Here is a 15,871-nt window from a genome sequence, read left to right on the forward strand (position 1 = left end):
TTAAGGCCCATAATCCCGGGTCGAAGACCACGAACGTCATGATACCCGTTAGAGCCGGGGGTCTTATGGTGAGTGGCATATCCACACTGAACCCGCTCAGCATCTTCAGTAAGGTGCCAAGACATCTGTCGCTCCACGGCCTGCCCCTTCAAGTGACTGAAAGAATGTTGGCGCGGAATCGAGGGGATGTACAAACAAGCTCCCTCGTCAAGAGTCAGCCAGTGCTCCTTGCCAAGGGTCAGCGCAGCAGGATCCTCGACATGGTCCCCGAATAAGAAGCTCGGCTTCTGTAAAGCCTGAGTGGAGGTGGAATCGGCGGTAAAGGAGGCATCTGTGATCAGCTGACGCAAGCAATGGCGCCCTCCTTCCCGTATCAATCGGCAAGAGTCGTCTGAGCGATTTCTATCGAACCGAGGAAGTGGGCTGACAGCCTGCCTAAGGGAAGCTGAAGAGAAGACCTCCCGACTACAACCGGTGTTGGCGTGAGGAGGAAAAGAACGAGGCCGCGGGGGAAGATGTCGCGGGAACCTCTTCCTCACTATGCTGTGAATGAGAACGACTCCTACGAGGTCGAGATCGGCGTGGAGACATTGAAATCTGCAACAAAAAGCATCAAGTCAGGTACAATCTAAAATATGAATACACGAAATTTAAAAGGGAAATTAAGAACTTTAATTAAAATCCTGTACATAAATAGGATTTCATAATTGAAGTCTAGTTAAACCTACAAATTTCGTGCATACGAGACAATGATTGTCACCTTTCGCGGTGAATTTTGGTGGAATACCCAAAATACCCTTCGTGTTCAAGGCCAAAATTCGGGTCAAGGACACGCCCGGGTCGGGTCGTGGTCATCACATCTGATCATATAGCACCCCCCAATACCTCACAATTTTGGTTAAATTTTGCAAATAAACCCTTTCGCAGAATTTGGCCAATTGTGCATAAAAACCCCTCCACTGATTTTGGTTTGATCTCCACATGCCGTTATCAAAATTTTGATCATGAATTTGTGGTCTAAACTCCTTGGATTTCAGCCATAAATTCGCGGCCTTTTTGCAAATAAGCCCCTCTAAGACATTTATGGGCTGTTTTGCAAATTAACCCCTCAACAACTCTTGCATAAAGCACCCTTCATTTTTCTTGATCAAATAAACATGAATCCAAGCCTCAAAATTGCAGTTCTATCTTTGCATAAAAGCCCCCACGAATTTCAGTCCCATTTTGCAAATAAGCCCCCCAAAATTCGGCCATATTGCCTCTTTTGCACAAAACCCCCCAAAGCATTGTGCATACACAACCCCTTTGCCTACTATAAGAGTAAAGATGCAATCTTTATCAAAAAATGAGAGGAGAGAGGATTGTGAAGGGGAGCTTACCCAAATCAAGAGGTTTGAGAACCCTAATTCCAAGGGCCAAGACTCGAGCTTGAAGGTGGAAGAAGAAACCCTAGTTGGAGGAGATCAATTTCGGCCAAGGGATGAACACCAAAAATCCGAAAATTCCTTGTGGAGTTTATGGGTTTTAAGTTCTTGAAAGAGAAGAAACAATGGTGGAAGAAGGAGGAAGAAGAAAGGGTTTGAAATATAAGAGGGAATCCTTTTGAAAATTTGAAAAGAAGGGGGAAAACAAAAGAGGTAATAAGACCAAAGCAAGAGAAAGCTAAGCAAACAAAAGGAGGAAAAAGACAAAAGAGAGGGGAGAGGGGGTGTCTCGGCCCCAAAACCGAGACACCCTAGGGTGTCTCGGCCTTGGCCGAGACACCCCAAGGTGTCTCGGCCTTGGCCGAGACACCCCAAGGTGTTTTGGGTCCTATTTTGTCCTCGTACGCCTGTTTTAGGCCCGAATTCGCCCGTTTCCGTCGATTATTGGATGTCTTGATGAAAATCGACACCAATCAATGTTCGACGATCCGAAACCCTAAAGGGTCAACGCCGGTCAATGCGTAACCCTAGGTCAACGCCAGTCAACGCGTTGCAATCAAAAGTCACCGTTTGACGATTCAAAACCTAAGGGTCAACGCCGGTCAACGCGTAACTCTAGCCAGTCAACGCGTTGCAACCAAAGTCAATGTTTGACAATTCAAAACTCTAGGGTCAACGCCGGTCAACGCGTAACCCTAGGTCAACGCCAGTCAACGCGTTGCAACCAAAGTCAACGTTTGACGATTCGAAACCCTAGGGTCAACGCCGCTCAACGCGTAACCCTAGGTCAACGTCAGTCAACGCGTTGCGACCAAAGTCAACGTTTGACGATTCAAAACCCTAAGGGTAAATGCAGGTCAACGCGTAACCCTAGGTCAACGCCAGTCAACGCGTTGCGATCAAAGTCAACGTTTGACAATTCAAAACCCTAAGGGTCAACGCCGGTCAACGCGTTGCGACAAAAAGTCAACACACGGTGGTCCGAAATCCTGAGCCAGCACAATGTGACGGAGGTAGTTCAAAGTCAACTCAACGACACGAGCCAAACTCAATTCATCAGCTGCAGACTCGAGACTCCGACAACGGCCAAGCGATAAACGCAGTGCCGGAAGAACTTCGGCTATTCGTCAAAGCATCGAATAGACCAAAAATCGAAGGAGCCAAGAGTTGAAGCTAACTACAGGTCCTTACGCCAACTGAAGGCTAGACCAATCACATCCAAAGTATCCCAGCCTCTTCTATAAAAGAAACGAGTCCGGAACACTTTGGAGGGGGTATCTGTAGGCATCGAAAATTGCCTATAGGTCTCCACGAACGGTTCAGTGTTAAAGAGCGACGATGAACATCACTATCCGATCCACAAGAGTCCAATTGACGTCGACGAATGATCGAAGTGAATCGACGAGCTACGTGAGCTGATAGGATTTCGGAACAACGAAGACCCGGGCCAATTAGGAATCCGGTGATGTTCACAAAAAGAACAATGCCCCTCATGCCTCGATCACTCTACAGATAATCCAACCACCATAACGGATCGAACTCTTCGTCAAGCATCCAACGCACTTGGAATCACTCAAATTCGAGTTCGGACGAAGAATCTACGGGGACAACAACCAAATACACCTCAACGGAGTCTCAGAAGTTCCAAAACACCCCAAGGGGTGTCTCAGAAATTCCGAGACACCCCAGGGGTGTCTCGGAAATTCCGAGACACCCCTAGGGTGTCTCGGAATTTTCGAGACACCCCTAGGGGTGTCTCGGATTTTTTGAGACACCCTAGGGTGTCTAGGCACCCTAGGTACTCCCTATGGCTATAAATAGCCACCCCTTACCTCATTTTTCAAGATCTGGATTTTGGGAGAGAAAGGCGAAGCCCTGCTGCAACGAAGAGTGGTCGAGCGCTTCAACCGAGGAGGAGAGGTCTTCATCAGAGTCTTCATCACCCGTTCCCCCCTTTCCTTAGTATTACCCTTCGCCGGTAATCACTAAGAAGAGCTGATATCTCGTTTTAGTCAAGATAGACGCTTCAGGCTTCTAGATCTCACGCGGATCGACGAAGCTCTGTCCGATTTTTCGGAAACAGATCTGATTGCCCGGTGGTCCACGGATATTGACGTCCCCGTCACAGGCCAAAGACCCACGCAAGCAAGAGACCGCAAAACAGGATCTTGCGTTTATTTTCAAGAAAGTTGTAATCTTTATTTCTTTGTTATTCGAATTCATTGTAACGACTGAAGTTTAATGAAATCAATGATGAAGGCAACTTTTCCTGAAAACACTCACCTTGAAGCCAGAGCAAAAGACCGTATCCACCAATATGATAGCGGTCCAATTCGGTGACTTCCCTCCGGTAGCGGCCGTAAATGGTGTTGTCCTCATTCATAAAGGAGAAATGCACCTGAAAAACACCGACTTGTATAGTCAGAAGGACAAGGGGTTGGTACCCCTCACTACCCCTAAAGGGGAGATCATGTGGGTACATCCCGACCTGGTAGAAGATTGGCAGAAGAAGAAAACCACGTCCAAAAAGAAGAGAGGAAAAGCTAAGTCATCCAACATGATTAGTCCCTCTGTTAATGAGAATGATGATCATCTCAAACCTCTTACTGACTCAGAAGAAGTGAGGATTGCCCTAACAGCATACCCAAGAGACAACCCTGGCACTCGGTCAGGAAAAGCTTACTTGAGGGATTACAGCCAGAACGCTCAAGAGGTTGAAGAACAGCCCCAAGACACTGGGGGTTCTGTCCCAAAGAAGCCGGTCGATAAAGGGAAGCAAAAAGAGCTCCGGTTCAACAAAAATCTTCACCAGGAACCCGGGGAGTCGAGCACTCCCTTCCAATTCAATGTCATGGCACAACTGGCTAACATACCAGCCAGGATTACCCTGTATGAGCTCTTGAGGTTATCCAAAACTACCAAGGAAGCTCTAATCAAAGCCTTAAAGAACACGGAGAGCTTCATCACCCAAGTCACTCCAATTCCCGAAGCTTCTGATGATCAAACTTGTCGGTAATGTCTGCAAGCGGCGAGAAGTTTACCCTGCATATCATTTACTCAAGAAGACATGCAGGTCAAACACAAGCACGACAGGCCGCTATACTACACGGGGTATATCAGATCCTCTGAAATCAGTCGTGTCAAGTTGACCCAGGCTCAGCGCTCAGCATCATGCCTTATAGGGTCATGCAGGTCTTAGGGATTCCCATGCATCGACTGAACACTACCCAGACTACCATCTTCGGGTTCAATGCAAATAGCACTCAGCCTCTGGGGAAGATCAAACTTAGGTGTCAAATCGAAGATCTTAAGTCCGAAGTGACTTGTTACATCATAGATGCGGACACGTCCTACAACCTTTTGCTAGGACGACCATGGATACATGCAAACCGCATTGTCCCATCTACCCTACATCAGGTGATAAAGTATGCTAATGATGAGGGAGAAGTTCGAACTCTAATCGCAGAAAAATACCCTTTCCATGGGGTGGAAAACTTTCACACCGATTCCGTTTTCTACCTGGAATCCCAGGAGAAAGAAGATGTGGACAGCGGTAACGAAGCTGATATCGAACCGGATCCTGAAGAAGATTGTCCATGGGAATTGAATCTAGATGTAATGGGTCAGGATGAGAGCAATAATAATGTACCGAGTGAGGGCGAGTGGTGCATTAATGAAGATTTTATTTTGGCGTACTTGTCTGATGTGTCCTCTAAAAATAAACAAATAGAGAATGATCATAATGCAGGTACCAACTCATGGCACACACTGTGCACAGATGCATCACTCACATTACCAATCAAGTCATCCTTCGCGTCAGATGAAGAAGCAGAAGACGCACAGAAGGCTTTCTTTAAAGTCCCATCCAAAAGGAAAGGACAGAAGCCGATCTGTTTTGGTAAAGTCAAACCCGAACAACTCAAATGAGGAAGTTCAGAGGAAGATGACGGAGTTCCTCAATTCCATTACCATGAACCCAATTCTATATATTTAATGAAACGAATGGGGTATAACTTTAATGAAAAACAGGGTTTAAATTTCGGGAAAGGTAGGCGAACCCCGATCCGAATGTCTCTCACTCCCGAAGGAAAGCCTCCAGACTACTATCAAAAAACCGGAAGGGGTCAGGGTTACGTCACAACCCCCCATGTCTCAAAAAATGAAATTCGTAATTATCTGCGTCAGGACCATTCATCCGGAACATCCTCATGGGAATCCGACGTCAGTGTCGAGCCTTTCTTCAAAAATTTGACTATGAATATGGTTTCAACTAGTCATCCAGATGAAGACGCAGGGGGTGATGAAGGATTAATCGAATCAACCAATGATCCTTGAATCAAACGCCTCAACATATTGTGGGATATGTGCTTCGAACAACGCGAACCACCCACTGAAGATAAAGTGATCCAGGTCAACATGGGAAATGAATCTAACCCTAAGCCTATCTTTATAGCCGAGGACTTATCATCATCCGAAAAAGAGGACCTTATATCTCTCATCCGAGAATATATAGATGTCTTTGCTTGGAATTATGAAGATATGCCTGGCCTGGACCCGAAGGTTGCCATGCACCGTCTCAACATCGATCCGGATGCAAAACCCGTTAAACAACAACAACGTCGGTTTCGTCCAGAGATCATGGAAGCAATTGAGTCTGAAGTTAAAAAGCTTATAGACTCGGGCTTTGTTAGGGAAGAACAACACCTGGACTGGGTGGCCAACATTGTTCCAGTTCCTAAGAAGAACGGTAAGGTCCGGATATGCATTGATTTCCGTGATCTTAACGCAGCTTGTCCAAAAGACGAGTTTCCTCTTCCTATCACTGACGTCATGATCGATAACACCTGCGGATATGAAAGAATGTCTTGCATTGACAGATTCTCCGGGTACAATCAGATCAAGATGCACCCGGAAGACGAAAAGCATACTGCTTTTAGAACACCACTGGGGGTGTATTGCTACACAGTGATGCCCTTCGGCCTAAAAAACGCAGGTGTAACTTATCAACGTGCAATGAACACGATCTTTCAAGAACATCTATGAAAGAAGATCGAGTGCTACGTTGATGATATAGCAGTAAAGAGCTAATGTAAAGGTGATCATCTTACAGATTTGAAGACAATGTTTGAGATCATGCGAGCTCATCAGCTGAAGATGAACCCGACAAAATCATTCCTCGGAGTATCAAGCGGAAAATTCCTGGGATTTATCATTACCTCCAAGGGAATTTCTCTTGATCCGGAGAAAGTGCGTGCCATCCAAGACATGCCACCTCCGAAGAATCTCAAAGAGCTCAGAGGTTTGCAAGGCAGACTGGCCTACATTCAAAGATTCATATTAAATCTTTCAGGGCGTTGCCAACCTTTCTCTAAGCTCATGAAGAAAGGAATATCCTTTGTTTGGGATGGAGGGGATGGAGAGTGTCAAAAAGCATTCAAGGAGATTAAGAGATATCTCACTCAACCGCCAGTTCTCGTGGCCCCAATAACAGGAAAACATTCCTGTTGTATGTGAGAGCCATGGACCATTCTCTTGGGGCTTTGTTAGCCCAGAACAACGATCAAGGTCAAGAGCAAGCCATCTATTACCTGAGCAGGACCATGATGAGAGCCGAACACCGGTATAATCCGGTCGAAAAAGAATGTCTCGCCTTGGTATTCGCGATTCAAAAGATGCTACATTACCTAGTTGGACAAACAATTCAGGTCATCTCCAAGGTGAATCCCTTGAGAGTTCTGATGACTAAACCATCATCTCTAAATTGCCGGCTAGCAAAGTGGGCCATTCTCTTGTCACAATACGACATGTAGTTCATGCCTCAAAAGGCGGTCAAGGGTCAAGTACTGGCAGACTTCTTAGCCGATCACCCAGTACCAGGAACGTCTAAGTTGTATGAAGAATTACCTGACGAAGTCGCTGAAGCTTGCGCTACTCAAGAAGTTACGCAAGTGTGGAAATTATTCTTCGACGGTGCGTCTAGAGCAAACCCTTATGGAGCAATCACCGCAGGAGTAGGAGTAGTATTAATCTCTCCGAACGGTCACGTAATCCCAAGGGGATTTTCCCTAATCGAACCTTGCACCAACAATGTAGCCGAGTATAATGCTCTGCTATTAGGAATGCAATTTGCTGAAGAACTTAATATTCAGCACCTCGAGGCTTACGGTGACTCTCAGCTCATCGTTAATCAAGTCCGAGGGGAATACGAAGTACGTCATGAGGATCTAATCCTGTATTACTTCGCAGTGCTAAAGCAAGCTCAAAAGTTTGAAGGTTTCTTTATCGAATATGTACCACGAGCTCAGAATGCGTATGCAGATGCTTTAGCCTCCTTGGCAACTTCGTTAGCATTACCACCGGAGGCTGAAATAATGATTCCAGTCACGGGACGCAAACTATACTTTTCCAAGATTCCTATGGAGGAAAATCCAGACAAGACAACGACAGGAGAAGTCTGTACAACCTCTATGGAGTTCGAATCTAGGGATTGGAGATTCCCATATATCAATTACGTCCTGTACGGGATTCTGCCAGATGACCCTAAGGAAGCGGCCTCTATCAAACGAAAGGCCCTCCAATTCTATTACGATGCAGTTTCTCAAGTCCTGTATCGTAAATCGTATGATGGAGTTTTGCTTTGATGCCTCTCTCGGAAAGAAGCGAAAGAGGCCCTCAAAGAAGCTCACGACAGAATGTGTGGGGCTCATCAGCCCGGAGCTAAATTAGGAGATCGCCTCAGACGAATCGGCTATTATTGTCCAAAGATGTTCTCAGATGCAGTTGACTACGCTAAACGTTATCACGCATGCCAAATTCATGGGGACTTCATCCACCAAGCACCTGGGAACTTACACCCCACATCGGCATCCTGGCCCTTCGAAATGTGGGGTATGGATATCGTAGGACCGATTTCCCCTCTGACGTCCAAGGGACACCAGTTCATTCTAGCTGTGATCGACTATTTCTCCAAATGGGCGGAGGCAATCCCATTGAAAGAAGTCATGACTTCAAATGTAATCAAGTTCATCAAGCATCACATCATCTACCGTTTTGGAGTCTCGAGGCGAATAGTTCACGATAATGGGACACAATTCGTCAGCTTTGGGTTTTAGAGATTTTGTGACAGATTCAGAATCCAAAGTGTCGCATCTACAGCATATTATCCGCCAGCAAACGGTCTTGCAGAAGCTTTTAACAAAACCATTGTGAAGCTTCTCAAGAAGTTTGTTTCCAAGAGCCGACGCGATTAGGATGAAAGACTCGGTGAATGTCTATGGGCCTACCGCACAACGATAAGGACACCTACAAGATCCACGCCGTTCTCTTTAGTATATGGTTGCGAGGCTGTATTGCCATTGGAAATCCAGATCCCTTCTCTGAGAGTTGCTATTACAACTGGACTAACAGAAGAAGAAAAACATCAACGACGTCTGTAAGAACTTGAAGCCTTAGACAACAAACGACTTCAAGCTCAACAACAGATCGAATTATATCAAGCCCGTATTTCTAAAGCCTACAACAAAAAGGTTAAAGAACGGATTTTCAAGAAAGGCGATTTAGTTTTAGCCAACAGACGACCCATAATGATGACACATAAAACCAAAAGGAAGTTCAATCCTAAATGGAAAGGGCCCTTCGTAATAGAATCGGTCTATTCGAATGGAGCTTATCGCCTCATCGATCAAAAAGGAGATAAGCTCATGATGCCAATTAACAGAAAATTTCTTAAAAGATATTTTCCATAAATCATGCAGCCAAGTCAGGCTGGGGGTTACCAATTCATAGTGTATTTCGGGAATATTTTTTTATCTTCCTGTCTTGTATGTCGTCATGTTAACATTACACCTCTGACGATTGAAATTTTCTGGAATTATTCTAAGTGATAATAAAGAGAATTTTGTTTTCATGATAAGTTAGCACTACACTTACAGCATTCGCATTACTTTTCATTGTCCTGAACTAAATTTCAACAAAAGAAATGATGCAAGGCAAAATGATATCGTTTTCATTCAAGATTGTTAATCTAAATACAAAGCGATGACAATTGAAATGAAAGCGATAAAAAATTATTCCCTAGCTAAAAAGCAATCCAAATTCTAAGCGTCGGGGCCCATCAGCCTAAAGGACTTGAGCTAAGATTTCAAAGCCGATATTTTCTCCTCACGAGCCTTTTTGACTTCATCTGTTATCTTGCTCTGGAGCTCCTATTCATTTGCTGCTGCTTCTGCAATCTCTCTCCTAATCTTGTCGGCAGCAACAAGTTCATCGCAATAGCCTTTGAGAAGCCCGTCACAGTAAGCAGCTAACCCTTTTAGAACTTCCATATCACCAACTAACTGAGCATTTATCTGAGATAGCTCAACACCAGCATGAGTAAATTCTGTTGTAGTATCCCGGAGACCCACAGCAAAATTGCCCAGGTCCACTTGTACTTGGAGATGTTCCCCACGCAGGCGGGCAATGCGAGAGTCTGTTTCAGACAGACTCTTCCGAAGAGCCTCTTGGTGTTGTGCTTTCAAAGTTTTGGCCTGAGAAAGAGCCCGATCCACTTCTGATTCGATGTCGTCGCGTTGTAGCATTGAAAGGAATTCTAACTCATATTCTAGAATAACAATGCTCTCACGACAATTATCGGTCCACAATGCATTCCCCTGGTTCCTAAACTTGACAAGACACTCCAGCAGATGGGGTTCAAAAACCTTGAAACTCACGTCCCCGAGACTAACGACGTCGATAGTCATTTGCATCCAATATTCTAATTGTTCGATGAGCTTCCTTAAAGTTTTCGAGCTTGGGGGTGGAGCAGTCGGATAAATAAAGCAATTCGCATAATCAGTGCGAGTGGGGCAATGGACAGCTTCAGATGATAACTGTTCAGGCATATTTGACACTAAGCCTGGGGTGGCCGACCCCCGTCCACCTGTTGTCATTTCAAGACCGGGAAGAGCAGCTTGAAGCATAGTATCCTCTTTGTTCTCTGGAGGTGCGACAGATGCCGACTTTATGGCGTCCCCTATCAACTTGGCCCCCTTGGAGTTTTTAGCTGCAACGGATTTTCACTTGTGAATTCTCTTCTCATATTCGCCTTCCTACTCAGTAGTAAGAGCCCGCTTCCCTGACGATCTCAAGGAGTGAGGCTCAGGAGGGGGTGCTCCCTTAAGAAACCCTTTAGTGTCCTCTGCTTCAGAAGGCTCAGCAGCGGGTAATTCCTTCGGGATCTCCTCGATTCCGACCGCCTCTCGTTCGCAGGACAGATAATCCTCTATCCCTAGCAATCGAGTCCTGGCAGAACCACTTCTCGATTTATAAAGTTCCCGGATTTCATTTATGCATGAAGTATATATATCATATTCGGGGATTTGAGAAGCTTTGTCAAACCAATCACGGAAGTCAGCTACGGCGGAACAACTAGGCGGCAAACTAGGCAGAGTAAACTGCGCATGAGTCCCGCGGGCGGAAAAGAAATACCAAGCGCGAGCACCTTCGTATAAATTCCCGATGTGAGCTAATCGCGGATTAGGGTTACCAACATAAAGCTGGTCATACCCGAACTGTCGAGCAAAACGCGAGGGAACGTATGGCTCAATTATGCATCTCTCACCTAGTCGGAAAACCAAGTAGCCCACTCTGATAGTGAGAAGCCATTGGAAGGTCCCTGTATTCAAAAGCGAGGACCCTTCGAAGACTACGTCGCCAAACTTCGGGCCTTCTTCTTCAGCCCCATCGAATCAAGGGCGGCAACAAAAAAGATCATAATTGTCTTCCAAAGACAAGAGTTGTCTAACCCGGGCTATGTACACGGTCATCCATGTGGCTGATTCAAGCCTCTGTTTGAAAGGAACAGAGGTGTCATTATCATGTATGATCCCCGTCATCAAAGAAGGACAATGCAGCACAAACCAAGCCACTAAATAAGTATAGGGCATTGATACACGGGGTTGGGGAGTCTTCCAAACTTTCCTCCCAGCAACATTCATCTCCTTAACGTCGAGGAGTTCAGAAATCAAATCCCTTAAGCCTCTCTGCAGACAACCTGTCATTGCAGAGAGAAGACTTAGAGGTCTCCCATGAGCTAGGAGAACGTCTGGGTAGACTACCTCAACCAAGATCGATTCAACTGGTTTCGACGGCACGACGCACCGCTTCAACCATAGCATAAAGAAACCAGCTAGAAGGGCTGTGTCAGAGATGGGAATTGCAGCTCGATGATGAAAACTTTCAAATTCACTGTCAGCTTCAAATTCATCTTCTAAATACTTGTTCTTATAAGTGGCATTAGGAGCCTTGATGCGGGCTTTAATGCTCTTAGAAGAGCTTACAGCAAGACGGGTCACCTTCAAATCTTTCTGACCCAAATTCTGAAATAGATAATCTTCCCAGGCAGTATGCTTGAGACCACCTCCACGCATCCTAGCAACCTGAGCGCAGATGTGGAAATGACACATCAACTCCCAAAAAGTGCTATATATTTCTGGATGAGCAGTCTTCAGGATGGAAAATTCTTCAGTTGTAGGAACAAATTCTTCATAGGGCATTTGCCCAAAGGATAGTCCTGATACTGCATGCATCTCGTGGAGAGCAAATCCTAACTCCCCGACGGGCGTGAAAAAGGTACAGCTATCCGGATTATACCGCTCCAACATAGCAAAGAGAAAGGGATAGTTCTGGGCGATTTCGCGCCTTGTAGCCTGTACTAGCATTGTAAGGCCAGACTGAGCGAGAGGCTCCTTGAGTTCCTCAAGAACAAAATCCACCATCCGGGTCCACCAGCCATCCTCTCCAGAGAACAACCAACCAGGAGAACGAAATGCTTGTGCAGGAAATTCCCCTCGAGCAGCGATGAATTGGCGTATAAAGATGTTCGCCGGAAGAGGTGCCTCTTGAGCAAGGTCCTTTTTCTCAAATCTGTCAGGCCTCAGACCCTTGAGTTGCCCACCAATGTGTACCCGGGATGATCGACCAGATCCAAATGAAATGTTCTCCTTCTCCTTGAAAAGGTCGAAGGCCAAACCTCGGCGACCACCGACACTCAGAAAATATGAAAGTGGGTACATTCTCTTCATACTTGGAAGAAAGAATAAACGATCATCGATTCTTCACAGCATCCGAGAATCTTCTACATACCCAACTTAGCCATCAGCAGATATATGGTCTCCGAACAAAAACGAGGGTTTGACAAATTGATCCAGACCCACAGGGGTTTCTAGATCCAGATCAGTGATCAGAGCCCTAAGGGTGGAACACCCAGCAAACCTAATTAAATGTACCCGCTCCAAGCTAGGGAAAGTACATAGAGGAATCTCCCTGTGAAGACCAAAAGCTCTCCCCACTTCTGGATCGTCAGTATAACTGAAGTGTTGCTCTAGCAGAAGTGGCACGTTGGGAAAAAGCACTGCGAAATCAGGAACAAATAGTTAGTAACTGAAATAGATTGCTAACACAAAAATTGAGTTATAATACGAAAGACAAATTGCTCGTGTCAAGCCTTAAATACAAGGGCCAACCCTTGCATTAATACTTGGACGCAGAGGTTGAACCCTGCGTTGTAACACTTGAACGCAGAGGTTGAACCCTGCGTTGTAACATTTGAACGCAGAGGTTGAGCCCTGCGTTGTAACACTTGAACGCAGAGGTTGAATCCTGCGTTGTGATATTCAGACGCAGAGGCCAAGACTCATGTTCAACATAGAGTCTTAACTCTACGTTACTTGAACACAGAGTCCTAACCCTGTGCTCCTAATTTTAACGTGGAGACTCAGCTCTACGTTTTCTAAACGCAGAGTTTTAACTCTGCGGTTTCCAATTTTAACGTGGAGACTCAGCTTTACGTTTCCTAAACGCAGAGTTTTAACTCTGCGGTTTTTTAATTTTAACACGGAGTTGTAACTCTGCGTTTGTGACAGAAACGAGTCGTCTTCCTCGTTGACAAGAACCCATCTAGGGTTTTCAGAAAACTTGCCGAAACAAGTTGCAATGGCCGCCACTTACCACAATAGTGGGGCCCGTTTGACAGCAACGGCAATGTCGAAGCACTCGTGAGAGCCGCAACATCACCGGTGTTCTCGACCGGCGATGTCTCCAAAGCCGCCTTGGCGATCTTCTTGGAACCCGAACTCATCCTCCTGGGCACCATGTGTCTAGGTGATCGGAGAAGACGGAGTTTGTCGGAGATTCAATTGAAATTCAAACGAGAATTCCCGTTCTTAGAATCAAGCCAAAAGTAGAAAGAGTCAAATGACTCTTGATGTGACCACACAGGTCTATTTATAACAGCCGCCAAGCTGTTAAATCGGTGCGGGATTCTAGGAGAGAATCCCAACCATCGCTGAAATGCTATCTTTCGCGTTTATAGATAAGATCGGTTGGACTTTAACGCAAAGTTCACCTCTATGTTCAATTCTTCAAACTCTAGGCCTAGACCTGCGTTATGATGGTTCTTAACTCTGTGTTTCGAACCTCAAATGCAAAGGTTATCTTTTGTGTTGCCAATTCTAAACAAAGGATTCACCTTTGTATTGTACAACATGACACTTATTCACCTTTGTATTGTCAAACATGACACTTATTCTCTAAGTTCATGATATCTTTTAACAGAACATTGTTAAACTGCTGTATTTCTTCAGCAAGATCTAAATTCTCGTCAGGTTAATATTACACTCTAGGCGATCATCATCTTCACAGAGTTTGAATTTAGCTGACATCAATACCTATACGGCTATAATTCCTCTGTCAGAATCCACTTATCAATTCTCATCAATGGAACGATAAGTCTCCAAAATCATTCAAATCATGATCAATTTACCGACTCTCCCCAACAGAGTAGTAAATATCTAATTTATCGGCTCACTTTCATAGAGTGATAAAATTCCCCAAATCTTGTTCAAACCACAAGTAATATAATTCATCACTCTGATGATAAAACATTTAGCAATCCTCCCAAGCGAGACGCTAAATATCTTCCCCCCAGATGTCACGTTAATAGTACACCTCTAACAAAAATCAACTTATCGACTCTCCTCAATAGAGCGATAAGTCCTCAAATTGCTCCGATCGTAATATTTCTTCTTGTCACGTTAAAATTACACCTCTGACAAAAATTAACTTATCGACTCTCCTCAATAGAGCGATAAGCGCTTAAAATTGCCCCGATCGCAATACATCTTTCTTGTCATGTTAATATTATACCTCTGACAAAAATCAACTTATCGACTCTCCTCAATAGAGTGATAAGTCCTCAAAATTGCCCCGATCGTAATATTTCTTCTTGTCATGTTAATATTACACCTCTGACAAAAATCAACTTATCGACTCTCCTCAATAGAGCGATAAGTCCTCAAAATTACCCCGATCGCAATATTTCTTCTTGTCATGTTAATATTACACCTCTGACAAAAATCAACTTATCGACTCCCCTTAATAGAGCGACAAGTCTTCAAAATTGCCTTGATCATGATGTTTCTCCTGCCAATTTAAAACTACACCTCTAGCACTTATAGACTTCTTTCAGTGTTCAAAGCAAAAAGAAAATAACACAGGGAGAATTCTACTAGTCAGCCCTATCATGGAAAAATAATAAAATATTAATCCTCAGCAGTTTGAAGTTTTCTGGAATTATCTTAAACGTTAATGAAGAAAATTTTCTACATCAGGACTATTGTCGAGATCTATTCTAAGTCGGGAATACATTTCGGACATTTCTCGTGATTTGTTACCTAAAATCAAAACATGATAAATGCAAGAAACAATGAAAAATCAATATCACTTTTTATTCAAAAGCCAAAAGAAAGTGATACAAAAACATTGTTCTTGTCAAACAAAAGGAACAATACACAATTAAGCCCCTGGGCCGGTAAAATTGAAAGACTCGAGCCGGGACTAAATAACAGATATCTTTTCCTCATGAGCGGCTTGTACCAGTACCTCAGCTCTCTTCTCGAGCCGGGACTAAATAACAGATATCTTTTCCTCATGAGCGGCTTGTACCAGTACCTCAGCTCTCTTCTTAAGTTCGTTCTCATCCGGTGTCGTGGTGATAGCTTCCTTTTGGAGAAGTTTAAGATCCTGGGCTGATGAACGATAGGTGGCGTAGGTCTTCACGCTTTCTAGTGTGAGCCTTTTCAAAATCTCTTCTTCTCGCTCGAGCTCAGCCTCGTGTCGAGCCAACTCCACCTTGAGTCGATCAATTTCTGCACGAGATGTTTGTATGGCAGTGTTAGAAGCAACTACGGCCTGCTACTTTTGAAAACATTGCCCTTGTAAGGATGCAATCTCAAACTCCTTTTCAGTGATGCTCTCTTGAAGAGCTTCATGTCGGCGAGTCGCTTCAGCCCCGAGATCATCGAAGGTTGATGTGATTTGTGCAGCAAGGTCGGCACTGTACAACTCCTCCAAAGCCCTTAGATCTTTTTCCAACCGAGAGATGTTCTCGGAGTAGTGTTGAAACCAAC

This window comes from Asparagus officinalis, chromosome 4 (assembly GCF_001876935.1).
Source record: "Asparagus officinalis chromosome 4, Aspof.V1, whole genome shotgun sequence".
In the NCBI taxonomy this organism is placed as follows: Eukaryota; Viridiplantae; Streptophyta; class Magnoliopsida; order Asparagales; family Asparagaceae; genus Asparagus; species Asparagus officinalis.